The 7813-nt window shown below is 36.5% G+C and overlaps 1 long non-coding RNA gene across 1 annotated transcript; it reads right to left on the reverse strand.

Annotated features, from left to right (window-relative positions):
• Positions 1–320: 320 nt before the first annotated feature.
• Positions 321–2749, reverse strand: LOC145426123 (uncharacterized). The gene is made up of 3 exons (XR_013906883.1): positions 2210–2749; positions 1452–1479; positions 321–1030 (listed from the first exon to the last, which is right to left on the reverse strand). It is a non-coding gene; the product is annotated as an uncharacterized LOC145426123 (long non-coding RNA).
• Positions 2750–7813: the final 5064 nt, after the last annotated feature.

Consider the following 7813-nt stretch of genomic DNA (forward strand, 5'->3'; position numbering starts at 1 on the left):
ATGCTGCAGTCCACTCTTTACAGCATCAGCATAAGATACCTGTTGTACATGTGCAGGAACATGTTGACCTGCCTGTTTGACACTGTCAGAATTGGTCTTTGTAGACACACTGTCTTCTGCAGAGCTCTGAGGAAAATCAAACTCAGCTTGTTCACATGTTGGTACTTCGTGAAACTCATGAAACTTTTTCCAGCGTTGTTTTGCAGCTTGTGACTTTTTCTGCTTCCTTGGCATTTTCACACACCTGCAAGTGTTTCTTAGTCTTTAGAAAATATGTTCACAAGATAAGAGTGGCACACACCAGGAGATGTTGTCTTTGTTTTTATATTTCAGTTTTTATTTGTCTTAAACAGTTGTCTTTCGTTTGACAGTTGTTCTTCAGTTGAGAGAATATTATGCACTCTCTTTATTGGCTTGGCATTTTTCAGCAGCAAGCCAAGAGTGAAAAACAGGTAGAGAGAAAATTTAGAAGAGAGAACAGGCAGAGCAGGAGAGACACGGCTGGGAAATCACAATCAAACCGTGAATTAGTTTTCTTTGTTTGTTCTCAGGTAGAGGCAATATATGCACTCTTTATTGCTTTGTTGGCTTGGCGTTTTTCAGCAGCAAGCCAAGAGTGAAAAACAGGTAGAGAGAAAATTTAGCAGTGAGAACAGACAGAGCAGGAGAGACACGGCTTTAAATCAAACCGCAGATTTTTCTTTGTTTGTTCAGTTTGTTCATAGGTTGAGGCAAAATATGCACTCTTTATTGCTTTGTTGGCTTGGCGTTTTTCAGCAGCAAGCCAAGAGTGAAAAACAGGTAGAGAGAAAATTTAGCAGAGAGAACAGACAGAGCAGGAGAGACACGGCTTTAAATCAAACCGCAATAAGATTCTTGGTTTGGCAAAATTTCTCACAAACCACAGAGTGAAATACAGATGGAAAGAAGGCAGAGACAACAGGTGGAGCAGGACAGAGGATAGAGGGGTTGGGGGGTTGGGATGTGAGAGAGAAGACTGGAGATCTGGTCCTTGTTCTTCTTCTGCACACTCTGAACAAAAAACAAGAAAAAAAATAATTTTATTAAAATTATATCACATGGTAATTGTATGAACTAATTGTGACTACTGAAAAAGGACAAAACAAATATTCAAGCTAAACTGTTGTCGGCTGCCATGTGCAAAAAGTTGCACACTTTTTAAAAGAATAAATATTTAATTAAATTCAGCAATAATATTTTTAAATACAAATATGATTGAGTGAATCATTAATTAATCACATGTAGTGTGACTACAAAAATGTACGAAAAAAATATTTTAGCCCAATTGTTAAGCTGCACTTATGTGTATTTATTATAAAATTGTGTTTAAAAGGTCTAGCACAAAGTTTGAACCCATCACTTTACATCTTATATTAGTCAGATTATTTTATTATTTTGGTCTACTTCTCTTACAGTATGTGCACACCTACCAGGCAAAGCACAGTGTCAGTCAGGTTCCTGAAAGTGTAAGACGAGAAATAATACGTTAGTTGTCTGTACAGTGTTATCAGACTAACAGAAATACAAAGCCCACACGACATGATACACTGAACTTCTAGTCAGCAGGGTAATTATAGAGTAATATAGCACACCAACTGATACAGCAGCCATTTTACAATTCAAACTAATTAACTGAAGTATTGCCACTTATGTAAGGCTACTGTTAGACTGTTACTAGCCTTAGCATTGCTGCTAGCGCTAGCATTCCGGCTAGCATTAGCACTTCAGTTAGTGTTAGCAATGCAGCTAGCGTTAGCATTGCAGCTAGCGTTAGCAATGCTACTAGCGCTAGCACTCTTACTGTTAAAACTGAGCCACAATGGCAATAATAAAGCTCATTTCTTACTTTTGTCTCACTGACCGGCAAGAAATATCACAGGAATATTATTTTTGTCAGTTAACAAGTGCTAAGGCTAGTGTTAGCACTATAGCTAGCGTTAGCATTGTTGCTAGCATTAGCATCGTTGCTAGCATTAGCATCGAAGCTAGCATTAGCACTGCTGCTAACAGCAAAACGTCATAAACGTATATAAATGATAGTGAAGGTTATTCTTTTTTCTTTCTTTCTTTCTTTCTTCTTTGAATTCTTTTTAACTCTGTTGGACTTGATATGTGAGTTTAAATGTCAAACATGTATTTTTTCCATCATAAAAATAAAACACTGCAGTACTGAGTGTACTGTACTTACCACAGCAGAGAGCAAAGCGGAATGACGACAGTTGGTCCAGTGAAAGGTTAAAAACAGATGAGGCGTTCAGGTGGTGCTTGGAAATTTGACCATCAGTTTGAACAGCAATAATGAGCATATACATGTCTGTGTGTTGGTCTCTGTGTGTGAGATAGAGGGAAAAATACACTATACTAGTGTACAAATTGGTCCTTTTTGCCCAAGTATAAGCGAATGAGTGACATACAGAAAAACAGGGCAACTGGCATTAAATGAGCAAATAAAAAGTATTAAATCTTGAACTGTTTTGTGGGTTTTATTTTAAGACTACTTTGAGTGTATTCGTGGGGAGATAAACAGAATATAAACAGAAACATTAAATGAGATTAGATTAGTTAAACGTTAGTTAAAAGGTGGGGAAATTAACTACAGACCAATAGATGCTGAGAGCTTTAATTATCCAGTCAGAAAGGACGATTTTGAAGTCATCAACTGACTCCAACTGCCCAGATCTGAAAAACCTTTGTGCTAATCACAATGCTCTACTTAGTTGGCATATACTAACTAGTGACAAACTATTAAGCTGTGGCAAAAACCTGTCAAATCTGTCTTATTGTACTATTGAAAAAGTTAATCTTACTATTTTACTAAACATTTTTAGGTTTAACCTTGGCAGAGTGAGAGAGAGCTCATTAAGCAGGCAGGTGTGAGCCTGGTTGCTATAGTGACTGCACCCAATGGCCCCATACACACGACACAGACATGCGCCTTACTTTTGCTGCTTAAAATGAACAGAAAAGTCAGGCCGAAACAAATTCTTCCCAAATGAAAAGTAAAAGTCGTATTGACAAAATTCTTTCACCGGGAGCGAGAGCAATGTCTAGTCTACCTAATTCTCAGTTTTCATGCCTGTGGAGCTTATTATATGGACGTGGTGACAGTGGAAAGACACCATGCTCTTCTGATTTTCAAACGAACCTTCTGAGCCATTTTAACATTAGAGTCTATGGAAGAGTTGGAGGGAGGAGGCTGTGCATTGGTGACATTTATGAAAGAACCGTAACACCTAGTACAATAGTAAACACATTGGATGAAAGAGGACAGCGATGGCTACGTTTTGAGGGTAAAATCATACCTGTAGAGCAAACGCTGCAGACACAGCAGCAGTTTTAAAAAAGATTTTAAGATTAATTTTTTTGCTCCTCTCACTCTAGCAGTTGAGCTGTCTCACTCTAGCGGCAACATTCCGTCCCATACACACCCATTATAAACTCTGAAACGGGTGAAAAAACATCATGAAACTTAAACTGGAACTGAAGAAAAAGTATAATAGATATTGAAAAGATAAATACAAGTTGAATAGTTGAATGTCTTGTCTTCGTTTTAAAGTTTGAATGGTGGCTCTATGTCAACGTATGTGGAAGTAGTAGGAGTTTAAAAATGAGTAAGTTGAATGAGAATTTGAAGGGTCTCCCCATTGAAATACATGGGAAATTTTTGTTGAATAAAGTTGAATAAAATTAAAAATATAAATGTTAAAAATGAGAAAAGTAGAAGCAGTCATGTCCAAAAGAATAGGAATCTAATGGTGTTTGAATGGTTTTTCTAAGTTGAACGGTTTTGAAGGAGATAGATTACAAAAAACGTACGGAATAGATAATAATAAAATAGAACTAGAAAGTGCATTTTCTGAAGAAACTGCAGTGTGAATGCTTGAATCTGAATGTATGCACTGAAATGAATTAATTGCTGAATTTTGAGTTAAAAATATTGAATGAGATAAAAAAAAAAACAAAAAAAAAAAACCGAATTTAACCTGAAAACAAAGGTGCTGAACTGCTAAAAGCTGAAGGTTACACAGAAGAAGAAGTTGGAAAAAAACTGAAAATGTTTTAAATGTAAATTAGAAAACCCTAAGAAATGAGAAAAGAACATTTAGAGTCAGAAAACATCTGAATGAATATTAAAAGGTCATATTCTTTGAATCACTGAATGACTCAAATGTGATCCCTCCACTTTGATCCACACAGTTTAAAAAGTTTAAATGCCTGAGCTTTGAAAGATACGGTGTTGGAAAGAGAACAATAATGGCGACAATTTGAGGGTAAAATGATGGCTGTAACACTGTGGACACAGCAGCAGTTGAAAGAGAAGTGCTTAAGATGAATCTTGGTACAGTGGCAGGCAGAGCTCGTTAAGCAGGCAGGTGTGAGCCTGGTTGCTATAGTGACCGCACCCAATGGCTCCATACACACGTACACAGACATGCGCCTCACTTTTGCTGCTTAAAATGAACAGAAAAGTCAGGCCGAAACAAATCGCTCCCAAATGAAAAGTAAAAGTCGTATTGACAAAATTCTTTCACCGTGAGCGACAGCAATGTCTAGTCTACCTAATTCTCAGTTTTCATGCCTGTGGAGCTTATTATATGGACGTGGTGACAGTGGAAAGACACCATGCTCTTCTGATTTTCAAACGAACCTTCTGAGCCATTTTAACATTAGAGTCTATGGAAGAGTTGGAGGGAGGAGGCTGTGCATTGGTGACATTTATGAAAGAACCATAACACCTAGTACAATAGTAAACACATTGGATGAAAGAGGACAGCGATGGCTACGTTTTGAGGGTAAAATCATACCTGTAGAGCAAACGCTGCGGACACAGCAGCAGTTTTAAAAAAGATTTTAAGATTAATTTTTTTGCTCCTCTCACTCTAGCAGTTGAGCTGCCTCACTCTAGCCCCAACATTCCGTCCCATACACACCCATTATAAACTCTGAAACGGGTGAAAAAACATCATGAAACTTAAACTGGAACTGAAGAAAAAGTATAATAGATATTGAAAAGATAAATACAAGTTGAATAGTTGAATGTCTTGTCTTCGTTTTAAAGTTTGAATGGTGGCTCTATGTCAACGTATGTGGAAGTAGTAAGAGTTTAAAAATGAGTAAGTTGAATGAGGATTTGAAGGGTCTCCCCATTGAAATACATTATAAATTTTTGTTGAATAAAGTTGAATAAAATTAAAAATATAAATGTTAAAAATGAGAAAAATAGAAGCAGTGTTGTCCAAAAGAATAGGAATCTAACGGTGTTTGAATGGTTTTTCTAAGTTGAACGGTTTTGAAGGAGTAGGATTACAAAAAACGTACGGAATAGATAAAATATAATAATAATAACTAGAAAGTGCATTTTCTGAAGAAACTGCAGTGTGAATGCTTGAATCTGAATGTATGCACTGAAATGAATTAATTGCTGAATTTTGAGTTAAAAATATTGAATGAGATTAAAAAAAAAACCAAAAAAAAAAAACGAATTTAACCTGAAAACAAAGGTGCTGAACTGCTAAAAGCTGAAGGTTACACAGAAGAAGGAGTTGGAAAAAAACTGAAAATGTTTTAAATGTAAATTAGAAAACCCTAAGAAATGAGAAAAGAACATTTAGAGTCAGAAAACATCTGAAAGAATATTAAAAGGTCATATTCTTTGAATCACTGAATGACTAAAATGTGATCCCTCCACTTGGATCCACACAGTTTAAAAAGTTTACATCTCTGAGCTTTGAAAGACAAAATGTTAGAAAGAGAACAACGATGGCGACGTTTTGAGGGTAAAATGATGGCTATAACACTGTGGAGACAGCAGCAGTTGAAAGAGAAGTGTTTCAGATGAATCTTGGCAGAGTGAGAGAGAGAGCTCGTTAAGCAGGCAGGTGTGAGCCTGGTTGCTATAGTGACCGCACCCAATGGCTCCATACACACGTACACAGACATGCGCCTCACTTTTGCTGCTTAAAATGAACAGAAAAGTCAGGCCAAAACAAATCGTTCCCAAATGAAAAGTAAAAGTTGTATTGACAAAATTCTTTCACTGTGAGCGACAGCAATGTCTAGTCTACCTAATTCTCAGTTTTCATGTCTGTGGAGTTTATTATATGGACGTGGTGACAGTGGAAAGACACCATGCTCTTCTGATTTTCAAACGAACCTTCTGAGCCATTTTAACATTAGAGTCTATGGAAGAGTTGGAGGGAGGAGGCTGTGCATTGGTGACATTTATGAAAGAACCATAACACCTAGTACAATAGTAAACACATTGGATGAAAGAGGACAGCGATGGCTACGTTTTGAGGGTAAAATCATACCTGTAGAGCAAACGCTGTGAACACAGCAGCAGTTTTAAAAAAGATTTTAAGATTAATTTTTTTGCTCCTCTCACTCTAGCAGTTGAGCTGTCTCACTCTAGCCCCAACATTCCGTCCCATACACACCCATTATAAACTCTGAAACGGGTGAAAAAACATCATGAAACTTAAACTGGAACTGAAGAAAAAGTATAATAGATATTGAAAAGATAAATACAAGTTGAATAGTTGAATGTCTTGTCTTCGTTTTAAAGTTTGAATGGTGGCTCTATGTCAATGTATGTGGAAGTAGTAAGAGTTTAAAAATGAGTAAGTTGAATGAGAATTTGAAGGGTCTCCCCATTGAAATACATGGGAAATTTTTGTTGAATAAAGTTGAATAAAATTAAAAATATAAATGTTAGAAATGAGAAAAATAGAAGCAGTCATGTCCAAAATAATAGGAATCTAACGGTGTTTGAATGGTTTTTCTAAGTTGAACGGTTTTGAAGGAGTTAGATGCCAAAAAACGTACGGAAGATGATATAATAATAAAGATTAGAAGAACAATACTGTGAATGCTTTTCAAGCATTCACACTAATAAAGATTAGAAGAACAATACTGTGAATGCTTTTCAAGCATTCACACTAATAACTAGAAAGTGCATTTTCTGAAGAAACTGCAGTGTGAATGCTTGAATCTGAATGTATGCACTGAAATGAATTAATTGCTGAATTTTGAGTTAAAAATATTGAATGAGATTAAAAAAAACAAAAAAAAAAACGAATTTAACCTGAAAACAAAGGTGCTGAACTGCTAAAAGCTGAAGGTTACACAGAAGAAGGAGTTGGAAAAAAACTGAAAATGTTTTAAATGTAAATTAGAAAACCCTAAGAAATGAGAAAAGAACATTCAGAGTCAGAAAACATCTGAATGAATATTAAAAGGTCATATTCTTTGAATCACTGAATGACTCAAATGTGATCCCTCCACTTTGATCCACACAGTTTAAAAAGTTTAAATGCCTGAGCTTTGAAAGATACGGTGTTGGAAAGAGAACAATAATGGCGACAATTTGAGGGTAAAATGATGGCTGTAACACTGTGGACACAGCAGCAGTTGAAAGAGAAGTGCTTAAGATGAATCTTGGTACAGTGGCAGGCAGAGCTCGTTAAGCAGGCAGGTGTGAGCCTGGTTGCTATAGTGACCGCACCCAATGGCTCCATACACACGTACACAGACATGCGCCTCACTTTTGCTGCTTAAAATGAACAGAAAAGTCAGGCCGAAACAAATCGTTCCCAAATGAAAAGTAAAAGTCGTATTGACAAAATTCTTTCACCGTGAGTGACAGCAATGTCTAGTCTACTGAATTCTCAGTTTTCATGCCTGTGGAGTTTATTATATGGACGTGGTGACAGTGGAAAGACACCATGCTCTTCTGATTTTCAAACGAACCTTCTGAGCCATTTTAACATTAGAGTCTATGGAAGAGTTGGAG

Source organism: Astatotilapia calliptera, chromosome 3 (genome assembly GCF_964374335.1).
Source record: "Astatotilapia calliptera chromosome 3, fAstCal68.1, whole genome shotgun sequence".
Taxonomy (NCBI): Eukaryota; Metazoa; Chordata; class Actinopteri; order Cichliformes; family Cichlidae; genus Astatotilapia; species Astatotilapia calliptera.